The 17,806-nt window shown below is 40.8% G+C and overlaps 1 protein-coding gene across 2 annotated transcripts in view; it reads left to right on the top strand.

The window, feature by feature from the left end:
* ncalda (neurocalcin delta a) overlaps positions 1-17,806 on the top strand; it is a 97,099-nt gene that overhangs the window by 41,863 nt on the left and 37,430 nt on the right. The window lies entirely within an intron of this gene.

Raw genomic sequence — 17,806 nt, 5'->3', positions numbered from 1 at the left:
CCCCATCTCTCTCACACACCCCCACCTCTCTGTGTTTCAAACAAAAGCATGCCAGGCCACATTTAGCACAAATAGACTAGAGAGAAAGGGAAGTGTGGATACCAAGAAGTGGTTTGGATCTCTTCAGTCTCCATGTTTCTTGTTCTCTCTTCCTCTCTGTTGTTCCACTTCTCTAGAACTTATTGCTGTGAGACTTTTCCTCTCATTCCCTCCTCAGCAGTCCCCTACTCCTCCAGCTTAATGAAGTGGAGCCCAGCTCAGAGCACGTAACAGGTCTTTGTCACTGTATCTGAAGTACAAGCTTAAGTCAGTATGGGACAGTATGTAAAATCAACGTTAAAACTGGAATTAGAGATGTGTAAATCATCTGTGTCCTGTATCACATTGAAACAATACAGCTGAACATTATTTGATGTGATACCTCATCAATTTTATTCTTTGTTCAAAATAAACACTCCTTTCAATTCTGATCCCTGCAACACATTCCAAAAAAAGTTGGGACAGTAAAGCGTTTACCACTGTGTGATGTTGCCGTTCCTTTTTACAACAAAAGGCATTTAGGGACTGAGGACACCAAGTGATGAAATGTGTCAGGTGTCATTTTGTCCCATTCTTCCTGCAAACAAGTCTTAAGGTGAACAACAGTCCTGCGTCTTTGTTGACACAATCAGCATTTCAAAACGCACCACACATTATCTACTGGGGACAGGTTGGGACTGCAGGCAGGCCAGTCCAGCACTCAGACCCTTTTCCCCCACAGCCAGGCCTTGGTAATGTGGCAGTATGAAGCTTTACATTGTCTTGTTGAAATATGTATGGGTGTCCCTAGAAAAGATGTCGTCTTGGGGGCAGCATATGTTGCTCCAAAGTCTCAAAGTATTTTTCAGCATTAAAGGGGCCATCATAGAAGTGTAAGGGCACTGACACAACCCCAGACCATGACAGAGCCTGGCTTTTGGACTTGTTCCTGGTAACAGTCTGGATGGTCCTTTTCATCTTTGGTCTGGAGCACATGGCGTCCATTCCCTCTAAAAAACAACTGAACTGATTGGTATGACCACAGTACACGTTTCCACTGTGTGATGGTCCATCCCAGATGCCTCTGAGCCCAGAGCAGTCGACTGCGCCTCTGGACACTGTTGACATAGGGCTTCCTTTGGGCACAGTACAGTTTTAAGCAGCGTTTATGGATGTAACTATGTATTGTAATGCCTGACACAGGTCAAATTAATCCTGAGCCTATGTGGTTTATATCGCTTATAGAAGAGTGACGATTGTTGTTGCAGGGACGTCTGAGGGATTGGAGAGCAGTCACCCAGCTTAGGCTTGTACCCTTTGCCCTTTACACACAGAAATCCCTCCAGATTCCTTGAATCTTTTAATTATGTTCCACACCGTAGAGGGTGACATGTCCAAATCCTTCCTATCTTTCTTTGAGGAACATTGTTTTTAAACATTTCAATAATTTTCTCACACATATGTTTGCAAACTGGCGGTCCTCGGCCCATCTTTGCTCAAAAAGCGTGAGGCCTCATTATTTCATTGTTGTACCTTATTACTAGCCCTGAAATGCAACCGTCCCAACTTTATTGGAATGTGTTGCAGGGATCAGAATTGAAGGGAGTGTTTATTTTGAACAAAGAATAAAATTGATCAGATGTCACATCAAGTAATGTTCAGCTGTATTGTTTTCAATGTTATACAGGACATAGGTGATTTGCACATCACTATTTTCAGTTTTAATTTTGATTTTACATACCGTGCCAATTTTTTCTGATTTGGCGAAGTATCTTAGTCACAGATATCTGCTGAGTCCATTTAATGCTTGTCTCTGTGTAAAAGATTAGAATAGATTAGTTTATTTTTGATTGTTTGGTTTATTGAGAAAGTGTGTTAGTATTTTTTAAATCAGTGAATTAGGGGTGTCATAGTACACATATTCACACCAAACTGTTTTGGTACAGGGCTTTAGGTCTGGTGCAGATATATACCAAATGCACTCTTTAATAGTAGTTAACAGTAGGGCTGTTTTGTCTGTGTAACATTTTTTCCAAATCTGTTCAAGTGAATGTTCGATTTGAAAAAAAATCTTAAATGGTCTTAGATGGTGGACTGGAGCATGCTTAGCCAAACGGCAACCACCGAGGCTGAGAAATGAAGCCAATGTTGGAAGTGTTAAAACTTGCAGTTCCTCGAGTGCTCACTTATATAACTCACCTATTTAAATTATATTGAGACAAAGGGTTATACATAATCAAGGGCCTGGCCCCTTTGAGTGGCAGGCAGGAGAGTCCTGCCACAGGGGGCTAGCCACTAGCTGTCTAGCTAGATAATAAAAACAAAATAAATTATAAGCAGTTTTATGACTTGTATTTTTTTTCCTTAGTGAACTGAAAATTAACTGAATCATGTGTGTACTGCTGCACATCTACAATAAATAGTATTAGGTTAAATAAAGATTAGTCAAATGTAGAGTAGACTTTAAGGAGGTATGTTTTGCATTTATCTCTCCAAAATGGTGAATACTCCTGCTCCTGCCTTTATGACCTCAATATTTCATTGTGGTATTTTGCCTTCACAGAGGTACAGATGTGACCTCAGAAGGAGACTAAAGGCTATATGAATTTTGACATGTACTGTAATTCTTTGTTTACTACAGTTTAAAGCATATATTAGTCTTCCTTCAGTGTTTATGTTGTGCAGTTCCACATGTCCTGGAAGCCTGAGGGTACATAATTTGGAAGTGTCTTCCTGTTGTGAAATGAGTGAAAAGAGGCCATTTTGAGTTCAGAGACAAAAGGCCAATGTGATTCAAGTCTTTTATTTTCATGTACTAAAATTTCCCATGGCATACTCATTTCCAGCCATTTTAATGTTTAATCCTGGGTACCTCTAGATTAGTTTTGCATCCTTCATAACTCCAAATAGTCTGTAATTATATCCAAACAATAAAACCCAAGAGCCTCCTGCTGCCAGTGTTGTCGAAATCTGTTTCCCCATCAAGATGTGCTTCCTCTAACCTGAATCCTAACCATAATCTCTGAAACAGAGTTTTGAACAAGGAAAACACATCTCGACAGCGGAACACTTTGACACAAGACCAGTCAGAAAGCCAGGACAATGCGTAAACAGAAAACACTGACAAATAGCAACGTTTTCAATAATGAAAGTGCCTCAGTTCCTACCTGTCATGTTCGAGCCAGAAAATGAAAGTGGACAGCACAACGAACCACAACAGCATTAATTAATTTGAATTTCTCCTCCATAGAGGGTAAACAATGTTATATGTACCAATGAAAAGAGATGTGTAACACTCTAAACAGAGCATATTTTAACAGGCATAATGCAGACATAGTAACTTCTCCAGCCTTAGAACAATTCTCTCTAACATGACAGAAACAACACATTAACAGACATGCAGCGCGGTTTTTTTTTTTTAACTTACCATTAAGTCCCACTGAATAATGAAAACATTACTCCTCTTTCAAGTAGCTCCAAGGTCCATAAATCCACCTGGTGGTCACTGCGTCTTCCCCCACACGACCATGCACAGTCCCAGAGTAATGAAACACTGACAATAACATGAATAATCCTCTCGCCAACCAGCAACACATCACATTCAGCAGACACACTGGCCTCAAGCAGTCAAAACAAACAGGTACTGTGTTCTGGGGAAATCCAGTGTTGATGAGCTGATCATTCGCGACCTCAGGGTGCTTCACAGGCCAGCTGCATGTAGGTTAGACCCGGTCAGGTAAAACCGCGAGTCCCTGTACAGGAACATTCCTGGACATGCACTAACCTCAGGACCTTATTAGAGGTCGATTAAGGTAGATTACCTTTTATCTTGGTGCTGACACAATGGCAAATTGATTTTATGTCAAAAAGCAATATATAAATGTATTGTTATTTAGAAGCATTTGCCTATGTGTGGTGCCTAACCTGTGTGTGAAGCCATCTTTACATGTAAAAATGAACCTGGGGTTAAAACCCTGAGGGAGAGTTACACACACACACACACACACACACACACACACACACACACACACACACACACTGATAGGGGTGTTGGATCTAAGGATTGGACAAGTTTTAAGGTTCTGCGTTAAATCTATGCCATACCTACAGTGTAGAAAACATGTAGCCTCATCCCCTATGCCATAGCTTGACCTCTTCAGAAATGTGTTACGGTGAACCGTATATTTGTGCTAGTTCGGACTCAGAGAAATGCTGGACTTGGACTCAGGCTTGACCAGGTAAATGTATTTTAATGAGTTTTAGAAATGAGAAGTGGACAGAGCCGCTCTTTTCAGCCAATCTCGGGGCAGCTGGGAACACAGGGTTGACTGGACTGTTAGCGATGTAACCTGGGGTTGAAGGAGAGGTGTAGCCTGAACAGCTGGGTGCGCTGGCTCTTGGCAGGAGAGCGCCGCAAGCATGGGAAGCAGTCCAGGAAGGCAGGAATTGGCACAGGTGATCACTGGTCCGGTGTGCAGGACCACCGTAGTGGAGGGTGAGGATCGGGCCAACAGCAGACGTTAAAATAATTAACAAAAAAATATTCATACATTACACATTTTGGTACAGACCATTAGTTTTTTTTTTTTAATTCCTTGATATTTTTGTGCACTGAAAGCAGTTTCATGACATAAAAAGTAAACCCATTTACCACAACCTTATGTTCTGTTAACAGTAACATCAACAAATAATGTAGAAAAGCATTTTTCAATATTCAGTGCTATTGAAGTAATTCGATCGATGCCATAAAAGTATCAATGTTCAATACCCAGCACTAAATGTAACTGCACATTGTGACAATGGCTATGATTGGTTGCATCACATTTCCTCATTCATGTCTCTGTGGCGCAGACACACCACCTACAACTAGCGTTTTGTAACCGACACACCAGCGCACAAGTATAAATGCTCACAACAGCATGGGCCACTTACCTAGCCTACAGCGTAGGCTCTGTGTAGATTTAATGCAGAACCATAAATCAAGCTTAACAGGCGCATACGCATTAGTACAGAGGGATGACTGAGTGGATTGAGGTGGTTACCATGGTATTTGCTCATTTAGTTCTCCAGCTTTCTTTTAAGGAGAACACACACTAGGTCACATCAGTCTTTTTTCCAACTTCATTGTCTAGGAGTGGACTTATCCCTGGGTCACAAGCGCCATCTAAAGCTCACATAACTGTTTCACTGGGGTGGCTGTGGCTCACGAGGTAGGGCAGTCGTCTCCTGACCAGCAAGTTGGCGGTTCAACTCCCGGTCTCCTCGCATGCCTAAGTGTCCCTGAGCAAGACACTGAACCCCGAATTGCTCCCGGTGGCTTGACTAGCGCCGGTGCATGGCAGCCTGTCGTCATCGGTGTGTGAATGCGTGAATGGTGTATGATCTCCTGTAAAGCGCTTTGGCCAGTGCAACACATTGTGAGAAAAGCGCTATATAAATACAGTCCATTTACCATTTATACTGTGTACAACATATTGTTCCGCATCCAAATGATAAATAACTTTATTGCTTTGTTGTATTTATTTGGCTGGAATTAGCACATCAAGCACAGTTTTCTCATTTAATGTGCTAGAAGTAGCAGCTTTTTGGAGGTGCAGTTTTTCTTCATGCAGACATAGCATATCCTCTGTGGTTCAGAGTTAAGGCTTCCCTTTGACAAGTCACTGTAAATCTAGAAATGTGACTTTGCTATAGCTTCCAGTAGCTCGAGTTACCAATGTTTGCAACTTCTTTTTGCATAAAATATTGGTCTACATAGAGCATAGTCAAACATCAATTAAATAAATAACAGTTGGCAAGGCTGCAGGTGTTTTTACCACAAGGAAATTTGGCCCACATTACAAAATAAAGCTAAAAGCGCCAATGTTTTGCCCCAACATCAACTGTATCCTGGAGTCTCTTGCTTAGTATCAGTAATCAATAAATGTATGTGGTTGTTTGAAAAACACATTAAAGGTTAAATATGGTACATGAGTATGACAGCCCTAGGCATCATCACCAAATGACAGGAGATGATCCACATTTGGGAACTAAAACATACCAAATGTTTGTATTGTAGATGTAGGAGAGGAATGTTCTGCTACCATCATTTGCTACCACATAAGGAATTTAAGATGAATTGAAAACATAAAAAACCAGACAATACAAAATCACAACATTACATAATCATCCATTATCTTTTTTTCCCCTAATTCCAATGCTGCTGATATTTACTTGTTGTACAGTAATTATTACCCTCTGCACATAGATCATCAGCATTACTGCGGTTTAGTTGTGGCGGTTTGTAAGCGTGCAGCTTGTGTCTGTGTGGTTGCAGGTGGGTGAAAGCAGAGTGGCATATACATATATGCATATCACTGAGTTCCGTACATATTGTGCAGTATGTATTGTATGCCAGAGTTTACTGCTTGTCCAGATGAGTAATGTAGTTGTTAGAAGTGTGTGTGTATGGAACAAATCCAGAGCTGCACTACATCTTAACTGACTTAAGGTAGTTATATTATTAAAAAAATTGACTTGTCCCCCTTATAGTCTTCTGCAGCAGAACCAACACATACACACTAACGTCTAAATGATGTGTTTATGCCCACATCTGTTTAAAAACCTGGAGAAGACAGTTCAGTTCTGCTATGCTAAAGCTTAGCTAAACTGTCTGAACCAGGGCTCTGTAACATCCTGCTGTGTACTTAAGGGAATCTCATGTAACAGTGGTGGAAACTTTCTTGAAGGCAGTTTATGTAACTGTTGATTAATGACTAGAGTCGAGAAGCAGGCAGAAACAGAGAGAACTAGAAAGAAATAGTTGAAGTGAGGAATATACTTAGACGATAAGATAAGATGGCCGTTACTTGGACTCTTTATCAGGTGGTAAATCATGGCTGCTCTAAGTGATGAATTGTTTTGAAAACCAGGAGACTGTAGGAATGCAAGGCTCATATATGTTAGTGTTCAAACTGAGAGATTGTTTCTGGTCATTTAAAATGTCCAACAGTCTATTAATTCAATACTTGTCCAAATTGTTCAGGGCTTTTGCTTTAGAAAGCAACAAATTACTGACATTCCAGTTACACTGTTAATTGTTGGTTAGTGTTAAGTGATTACAGGCTAAAGGAAAGAACTGGTGTGTGTGTGTGAGAGAGAGAGAGAGAGAGATGATCTCAGCAAATGGATCTCAGTGCAAAGTTTATTTGAAGGTACACTACTGATTTATCATTGTAAAAAAGTATTTTCATTTTTCTATATTCTGTCGACAAAAATGTTTCATGTATGCACAGTATGGCAGAATACAGGACACCTGCTCATTAAGGCATTGCTCGACAGCACCACTAGTGAGTTTTATGGGGTGATTTACACATTTGTGGAGAATATGGATTTAATTTAAGGTGGAAAATGTTTGAAAATGTAGCCCTTTCACATAAACGCTTACTCAGTGAGAGATCCATTCAAACAAAAGGTTCACTGGGTGTATTGGATTTGTTAGGGAAAACACATTTGACAAACTGGGTTTGAGACCTGTATGATCTGTGGTGGAGTGTTGCATTAATATACTATATATTCTGAAATGGCACTCGGGGCTCAAAGTGTGTTTGTACAGTTTAAATTCCTGACCTCAGTGAAGGCGTATGTGCTGAAACATATTTGACTGAAGTGTGGAAATGTCAGCGGTGTACTGACTGCACTTTACTTGGACATCACTATCTGCACTCACCATAGAGGTCATAGCAAAAAGGATGGCACAACCAGAACACTTAAGGTACAATTATACTTCTCTACTCTGGTGTTGATGATGTAAGTTTATAGTTCAGTCTAGGTGAAGTGTGTTTACTCACTGACTGTCGTAGCATCGCCACACTAGATGGATGTGTCACACATTCTTAAAAACAGTACATTCATTCATATAGTTTGAAATGCTAATTTGTCTTCATAACTGTACATTCCTCAAGGGCTGGAATTTTGACTTGAACTGTATGAATATTCATAGTAAGGGCTTTTTAGCACATTTGCACCGATGGCATTACTGACTGAAGCATGCTGATACTAAATAGGTGCATCATTCATCCATCCTGTAGTCTTACCTTCAGCTCTTCAAACCTGAAGTGCTGGCTGTCCACCAGAATAGATAGCTAATCCTCCTCCGTTAACCCAGCTGTATACTGTAAGCTAACATTACCTAACTCACACTAATTAGCTTAGCTGTCACTCACTCACTGAGCTTTCAGCCAAGATCTCTCTAAGAGTTGTGCATAGTTTCCTGCAGGACAGTGCATCCCTTGAACCCGATGACAGTCAGTCACAACCGTAACTGAAGGTACAGTCAGTAGTAGGGTCCATCCAGCTGACTGATCCACAGATTTTAACATAAAAGGCTGTCCGTCATGACCATGGATGTATTAAAAGAGCTCTTATGCCGTCATTCCCCACGTATGATGTAAGACAGCTGTCAATAATATGTGTGGATGTTAGCCTGTTATTGCATATTGGTATTATATAGATGGCAAGTAATTCTTTATTCCACTATCCTTGTGTCCACTTCACAACCATTGAAGTTTAGTTTTCACTCTGGAGAGTGTCACAACTGCTGTCTCCTCTCCAGGGATTCTTCCTTTCTGTACATACAGTTTATCCTCTATGTTGGTATGATTTTCATTTCAGTTTTTGCAAGACATTTCTTTCACTTTTGGACATGTGAACTTGACATGATTTAATTTAATTGTTTTCATAAAAGTATAATGTGCTTTGAAAATGCTCTACATTTTATTATTGTAAAAATACTGTATTTGATTATTTGTTGTTCAAGAAGGATTTTACAAAGCCTATCTGAATACCTGGCATTGGTGAGAAACTGTGGCCTGTGTTGATCTTTTTGGACCGTGTTAGACCTACAGATGAGTTTATTAATTGTTTAACAATAAAACACTGGACATAAGAGAACAGAAATAGCAGTAAATAAAACAAGCTTGCCCCAAAGCAGCAGTGTATAAATAATTGTACTCTGTCCGCCATGAATCTATTGATTGTTGTGAAACACAATTTGAGCATCCACTTGTTGACAGAAACAATCGTGCTGATTTGGAATAACAGCTGGTCACCCACACTCTTTGTCGTTCTCCAGTGGGCTTCTATGAAGCGGTCATAGGTCATTGGGGTGCACAGTACTCTCAAGCTTTGCCTGCAGCTAAAGGTCCCACATAGTGCGACACTGACAGATCATTTGTAAAAGAAAGCCTTGGCCTATAAGCCCCCATGCATTGGTTCAGGAGAACTATGGGAAGCAGATGTTCTATTTTTAGTTGCAGAGAGGAATTCACATACACATGTCATGCTGGACATAAGAGACAAAAGGAGGAGTTCTTTTTCTGCAAGCAGCTGCATTCTGGAGTATATTTATTGGTGGTACTTTAAAATAAGGGAATTCTTCTGCTGCCATTACTGAGAATACTGAAAAGGCTATTTATTTATTTTTATATCTGTTATTGCTGTATTTGTTGTATTTAGAGTAGAGGGTTTGGTCAGAATCATTATTTTTTTCAGTTTGCAACTTTTTGTGACAGGTTTAAGATGATCTGAATTTAGCTGTGATTAGCTGTTTGATATTACTGCTGTAACTTTTTTGTTTTGTCATTGTTGACCTTTATTTCTCACACTACAAAGCCTAGTAGTGCTGTAGCACTGCAACAGCAGTATATTTAAAAAGAGACACAGGGTTGCACTGGTCAGCCATGTTGCTATGGGTATCTGTTAAGGGTGTAACGATCTGTTGATCTGGACCGATTCATCAATCAAACACACCTGATGGCATTGACGCAAAACGTAAATGTTGATGTATCTTGTGCTTTTATTTTGACATCCAGCCGCATACAGTATGTACAGTCGCAAGAAAGAGTAATGGGACTGTTTACAGCTTCCTGTTTTTTTGCTTATTGGTCATGAAATGTGATCTTATCTTCACCAAAGTCTTTATTGAACACTCCCATTAAACACTCAAAAACACTCATACTGAATACAAGGGCTTAGTAACAAGCCGACAATGATAATTAATCATGCTTAACAATGCTTTATAGGATAATATTGCATAAATGTTTACCAAGGTTCCAACTTTTAGCTTGAAGACCCTGCTAGTTTTTGGCTCTTCTATCTTAGTCTAAATCACTGTTTTGATTGATGATGTGATTCGGGATCATTGTCATGACTGTAGACCAGGGGTGGCAGTCAGAAGCTGGAAGATACCAATTCACTTTATCTTTCCTCACTCCACTTTCATCTAAGATGGTATCTTCCAGCTTCTGACTGGCTGAACACACCTAAGCCAGGTAATCAGCTGCAGGTCAGGCAGGGATAGTTCGAAAACAAGCAGGACAGCGGCCCTCAAGGACTGGAATTGGCCACCCCTGCTGTAGACCATGAAAGCTTCAAGAAAAAACTTTTGGTTCTGTGCCACTGAACACTTACAATGCAGCAAATTGGGGCTTTAATAATTCAGTAATTCCATCCATCCATCCATTTTCTACCGCTTATCAGGAGTCTGGTCCCTTTGGCAGCCTCAGCGTGTTATGTAAGGTAGTCCAGATGTCATTCTCTCCAACAACGCGTTTCAGCTTCTCTGGCAGGATTCCAAGGCATTCCCAGGCCAAATGAGATATATAATCTCTCCAGTGTGTTCTGGGTCTGCCCTGGGGTCTCCTACCAGATGGACATGGTCAGAAGACCTCCAAAAGGAGGCACCCTGGGGGCATCCTGATAAGATGCCCGAACTACCTCAACTGGCTCCTTTTGATGTGAAGGAGTAGCAGTTCTACTCAAAGTCCCTTCCGGATGTCCAAAATCCCTACCCTATCTCTAATATCTCTAGTAAGTCCTACAACCCCCACCCTACAAAGGACACTTATTTCGGCTGCTTGTATTCACAATCTTATTCTTTCAGTCACTACCCACAACTCATGACCTTAGGTGAGGGTTGGAGTGTAGATTGACTGGTAAATTGAGAGCTTTGCCTTTTGGCTCAGCTCCTTCTTCACCAGAATGGTCTGGTAAAATATCCACATTACTGCTGATGCTCCTCCTATCGCCTGTCAATCTCATGCGGAATTTTACTCTCACCAGTGAGCAAGACCCCCAGATACTTAAACTCCTTCACTTGGGGCAACAACTCACTCCCAACCCGAAGGGAGAAATTCACTGTTTTTTTGGCAGAGCACCATGGCTTCACATTTAGAGGTGCTAAATCTCATCCCTACTGCTTCACACTCGGCTGCATACCGCCCCAGTGCATGCTGAGATCTGATGAAGCCAACAAAACCACTTGATCAGGAAACAGCAGAGATGCAATTCTGAGGTCCTCAAACCAGACACTTTCCTCCCCCCGGCTGCATCTTGAGATCCTGTCTATGAAGATCGCAAACAGAATTGGTAACAAGGGACAGCCCTGGTGAAGGCCAACACCCACTGGGAACGTGTTTGACTTCTTGCCAAGTATATGGACACAACTCTCACCCCAGTTATACAAGGACCGAATGGCTCATACCAAAGGCTCCGATGCCCCATACTCCCAAAGTACCCTTCACAAATCCCACGGGGCACCCAATCATAAACCTTCTCCAAGTCCACAAAACAAACATAGGCTGGGTGAGCAAACTCCCAGGATCCCTCCAGAAACCATATGAGAGTAAAGAGCTGGTCCAGCGTTCCATGACTTGGACAGAATCTGCTTTGTTGCTTCTGAATCTGAGGTTCGACAATCGGTCAGAGCTTTCTTTCCAGCACCCTGGCGTAGGCTTTCCTGGGGAGGCTGAGTAGTGTAATACCCCAGTAATTGGAGCACATTCTCCAGTTCCCAATTTTAAAAATGGGAACCACCACCCCAGTCTGCCAGTCCACAGGCACTGTCTTTTTGGAAATACCTATTAGAATTTAAATTGTATGCCATGGTATTAAATGAGATGTTGTGGAGTCAGTAGAGTGAACACAGTGAATAATGAAATGCATTTCACAACCATTTTGATTTTATACTCCTAAAAAGTATAAATTAATGTTGACATTATTTTGAACCTAGCTGTTTTTCTACCTTTTACATGGAGCAAAGAATCAACTCTCAAGTGCAATGAAAGACACTGAGTTATTTGCAATATAGCATATGAATAATTTCCCAAAGGGAGTGTAGCAGATGACAGTGTGGGAGCTAGGAGGAGATGGATCTCAGATACACAGCTTTATAGAATTCCTCAATGTTTGCAGAGATCTTTGGCAGTCAGGATGCATGCCTTACTAGGATATGTGAGGTAGTGGGTGAAGTGTTATCGCTGAACTGCCACTTAAAAATCACTTGAATACAATATCGTCTTAGAAATTTCTTTCTTTGGCTGTTCTTTTAATGTGAGCTGTCAGAAATGATGATATCATGGATACTGAAAAAGGGCTGTTTCTTGTTATGTGCAAGCCTGTAAGCTATTGTGGCAGCTGTTACAATACAGATAAAGATGCTGTGAGCCCACACAGATGAGTGTTTTGGTGATGTTGATTATGAATACTTTTTGCACAGATATGACAAATGTGTTGTGGCTTTTCTTAACTGTTTATAAAATGCTTCCATACTCTGTGATTAGTTATCAACACATTAAGTGATAGAATGCTTCCTCTTGGATCTTCAGTCACTCTTCATTCATTACTAACTGTGTAGTAACTTGACAGATAACAGCCTTGGTAGAAGTGTCCCATCCAGTCTTAGCTGATTGTGTCCCCACACATAACATTGTGCATGTGTATGTACTGTACATGCAGTGTATGTGTGTATGTAAATGAAGGTGCTTTATATTTATTCAGAAATCTTTTAAATCTAATACTGATGAGTATAGATTCACAGAATTTCCCACAATATGCCATTTAAGGGGATAGCTACTTTAGTAGAAATGGTATAGCAGAATCTCAGTGTATCAAATGACATTTGCTTATACAGGAAACAGGTATGAAAATTACTGGCCCTTAAAGTCCCAGTCCATAATTTTTGATCATATACAGTGCCTTAAATAAAATCAATAAATTTCTTTACTGGATTGTGGTCTGGGCTTTGACTCAGCAATTCCAGAACACTCACCTTGTTGTCTTTGGGGAAGGTAAAAGGAGGTGGTGTGTGTGTGTTTATCAATAACTCATGGTGTGGAGATGTACGGACTGTTTATAAGCACTGTTCGCCAGACGTAAAGTCTTTATTGCTGAAATGCCGGCCCTACTATCTAGCCAGAGAGCATAGTGCTGTGTTTCTTGCTGCTGTGTATGTTAGCCCAAGAGCTAATTCCTCTGCGGCTCTCAGTAAACTCTGTGATGTCATCAAAGCTCTAGATACAGCACACCCAGATGCTGTATTTATCGCTGCAGGTGACTTTAACCAGTGCAATTTAAAGACTGTACTCCTCAAATATTACCAACATGTGAACATTCCCACTCAGGGCAAGAACACTCTAGATCATGTTTACAGTAACATATGTGGTGCATACAGGGCTGCACCCCGCCCCCACCTTGGGACGCTCAGACCACATTTCTTTGTTCCTGTATCCAGCTTACAGACAAAGACTGAAACAAACACAGGCCAAAATCAAATATTTTGTCAGTTAGAAACCTGAATCTTTAGGCAGTGCAAGAGCCAAAAAGCTTGCCAGCATTCTCACTGGCTTATTACTCTCAAAAAGGCTCCAAATTGTAACCTGGATAGGTCGCAATCAGGCTTCTGGACACCGCAATTTTACTCCATTCTTCTTTGCAAAACTGCTCAAGCTCTGCCAGGTTGAGCAGGGATCGGGTGTGAACAGTCCAGCCACAAGTTCTCTATTAGATTGCTGTCTGGGCTTTGACTTGGCCACTCCAGAACACTCACCTTGTTGTCTTTAAACCATTTCTGTGTAGCTTTTGCTGTATGCTTCGGGTCATTGTCTTACTGGAAAACAAATCTTCTCCCAAGCTGTAGTTCTCTTGCAGACTGAATAACATTGTCCTCCAAGATTTTCCTATATTGTGCCACATTCATGTTCCCCTCTACCTTTTCGAAGCCTTCCAGGGCTGGCTGCTGAGAAGTATCCCCACAGCATGATGCTGCCACCAGTCTGCTTCACAGTGTGGATGGTGTGTTTGTGGTGATGTGCAGTGTTTAGTGTCCGTCAAGCATAGCATCTTGTCTGACGACCACAAAGCACCATTTTGGTCTCATCAGACCAAAGAGCTTCCTTCAACTTGACCATGGAGTCTCCCACATACATGCCTTTTGGTGAACTCTAGTCAAGATTTAATACGAGTCTTCTTCAACAGTGGTTTTCTCTTCGCCACTCTCTCATAAAGCTTTGACTGGTGAAGAATCCAGGCAACTGTTGTTGTATGCAGAGTCTCTCCTATCTCAGCTGCTGAAGCTCATAACTCCTTCAGAGTAGTCATAGGTGTCTTGGTGGCCTCGTTCACTAGTCTCCTTCTTGCACGGTCACTCAGTTTGTGAGTTCGACCTGATCTAGGCAGATTTAGACATTTGCCATATTCCTTCCATTTCTTGATGATGGATTTAACTGAACTCTGGGGGATGCTCAGTGCCTTGGAAATTTCTTTGTATCCATCCCGACTTATACTTTTCAATAACCTTTTCTCTGAGATGCTTGGAGTGTTCTTTTGTCTTCATGGTGTAACGGTAGCTAGGAATACTGATTAACCAGTGACTGGACCTTCCAGACACAGGTGTCTTTATACTACAGTCACTCGAGACACATTCACTGCACTCAGGTGATCCCTGTTTCTCTAATTGTGAGACTACAAGGACCAATTGGCTGGACCTCTGTTGAATTAGGTCAGTTATCTTAAAGTGGGGGAATATTTAAGCAATCACTTATTTCCCATTACATATTTTTATTTAATTGACATTACTTTGTAGAAACCTGTTTTACTTAGACATTAAATAGGTTTTTTGTACATTTTTTTCAATACTTTTTATAGGCACTGTATAAAAGAGCCAAATGGAAAACAGGAATTTATTATTTTTCACACCTTATTATAACATATGTATATAAAACCTGTTTCCATGAAGCACATTTGGTGAATTATCTCAGTAACTTGGCTAAGCAAAACCCTCTTAAATCTGGACAGGTTAACATGGACTTGTGTGTACCAAAGGACCAAGCTTCAGTACACCAGGTTGACTATATAATGGACACAACCAGCTACAAGGTAGCACATGTATATATTAAAGTGAGAATTTATTTCTAGTTGTGCAGATTTTATTAGTGCCTGATTTTAAACTGACACAGAATAACATTAGCATTCATTTGGTGCTGCCTGTCCACCATTTATCTTTGATTTGGTCTCTACCGGTTCCTGAAATTGCCAGTTATTTATGGAAGTAAATCCCCAACAAAATGTTTGATGGTACACTAACAACATTTTAGGCTAGTTTGTTTTTGTAATGTGTAGCCTCGTACCCTACACCATATCCTGACGTGCACCTCCCCAGAAATGAAACTGCACATTGCAGCAACGCATTTCCCCATTTATGTCCTCAGTGATCCCCATAGTTTCGTTTGACTTATTCACTGTAACTGCGTTCACATTACAGGCAGTTTGACCTTTTTCACATTCACATATCACTTGATCCATTGTTAAAATAACTTAAGTGTTTCTCACAGAATTAGATTATATGTGCAGCAGTACTGTATTTATTGAATGCAGTAATACTATAGTAGGCTACTTCTTTGCTGTTCATATGACCTGTCCCTCCTGCGCTAGCTGGCTCTCCTACAGCAGCAGCTCTCGCTCCCTAATCCTCTCTTGCTGCTTCAGGAGCACTGGTTGAAACCAATATTTGAAATGAATAAAATGGATTGCTAATCATACTGATTGGACTGATCAGGTTTCCTATGTGTTTTTCGATATTCCTCTGGACTGAGGTGGCAAACATTCAGTATCAGAGTTTATGAACCAGCATTAACTTTATCCACTTGTAGAACAGTCCATATACATCCATGCTGACCTCGGCAGCAGCTGTATTCTGACACTAGCTTGGTCAGTCTTAGTAGCTTGCTAAGAACATATTAGAAGAGTTGGATCTCTGCTATTGACAGTGTTGTGTTACAAAAAAAACAAAGAGAGGAGGAGATGTTCACAGACGGTCCATCGTCATGGTTGTCGTGTGTGTGTGTGTGTGTGAGAGAGAGAGAGAGAGAGAGAGAGAAATCGAGTGGAGCACAGAGGGACTGAGCAAGAACAGTCGCTACTCATGGCACTACATCACTACATTGAAAAAGGATTTAACATCTTTTAAATAAATATGTTGTGGTCAGTGCCAATATTGTTGCGGCCAGCCACAGATACGTCAATGTATGGGAAACACTGAAATTTAAAAGAACATAGTTTTCATATATTCTTTACTATACTTCAGATCTGAGGGCTGACGATAAAGCACATTGGTTTAATAACATTAGTGTATATTGTGGTCATTTCTTTCAGTTGCCAAAAACTTTTGGTGTCCATGAACACTGACCACAATTGTGGTTAATGACTGGAAACACAATAACCTTTAGAGCATTTCAAGGTGGCTGTTTTCCCAGTCACTGTAAATGCACTCACTTTCTAAACTTAGTTTGATCCATTACCCAAGTTTTGTTTGCCATTGAGCCTCTGCCATGAATGGAAAAGACACTTTTACATTAATGGAGAGTTGTCCATTATTGGATATGAGTAATATGAGGTTAACATGGGTTACATTTTTCAGCCTCGCCTTTGTAAGAAGTGGTTGTAGGTTTGGTGTTTTGTTTCCTACAGTGTCATGAGTACTTTGACACGAGTACTTCATACCATGTCATCTGCAACTACATAAACAAACCCTCTTGTTCAAAATAAATTAAGTCACATCTGTATCACCTCTCTGAGTGTTTGAACTTTGAAAGCCATTGTAGGTGTTCTCACCAGTTTACATGGGCAGAGAATATGTTGGTGCACTGTAGCCTATTGACCTGGGGTCTCCGGTATAAAACTGTGTGGAGGATCTGTACTACAGTATGTTACATGGACACAAAACTGAAAAAATGTGCAAAAAAATGATTTATGAAACCGCATGCACGCTTCTGTCAATTTCCTATTATAAATCACAACTTGATAATGTGCACACTCTGGTGAGCTGTATATTCCACCGAAAAAACACAATTATATTGTATGGTCAATGCAAAAGGCTCATAAATATTGAATTACACATTGTTTCTGTGGAGAACAGAGGCAGGACAACAGAGTTTGAAAGACTGATCACTGCAGAATCTGTTACAATCCCCAAATGAGGCAAAGTCCTCAGACTTGAAAGGGGATGTCTTAAACACTTTGCTGCAGACTGTCAGAACATGGACCGGCTGGTGGGGACGCAGGGACACTGTTCTGTATTTGTTCAGCATGTAAAGGCTTAGGCAAGTACATAGCTCATCACACTGTCACTATCTAAAAACAACAACAACAAACACAGTATTTAACTCCAACATCCGTTTTTTCCTCATCTTCACAGCCGATGATGAATGCTGGTAGAAGTGTATGTGAGGTGGCAGCAGAAGGCAGAGAGTATCTGGCAGCACTGCGGTTTCTCCAGAGCGCTCTGTGCACCTGCTGCCCCCGACAGCACAGTCATGTGTTCACTGAAGAGAGTTTATACAAAACACAAATATACAAAAACTAATTAAATCCTAGTTGGCCAGATATTCACAATATTAGAAGGCCTTGTGAGAAATCTACTGACACTTTGTTCTTTGTGATGTAATTGTATGATTATTTTAAGGTTTGGCCTTCT

The sequence above is a fragment of the Monopterus albus genome, unplaced genomic scaffold, assembly GCF_001952655.1.
Source record: "Monopterus albus unplaced genomic scaffold, M_albus_1.0 scaffold81.1, whole genome shotgun sequence".
In the NCBI taxonomy this organism is placed as follows: Eukaryota; Metazoa; Chordata; class Actinopteri; order Synbranchiformes; family Synbranchidae; genus Monopterus; species Monopterus albus.
This window is presented reverse-complemented; position numbering and strand designations above follow the sequence as displayed.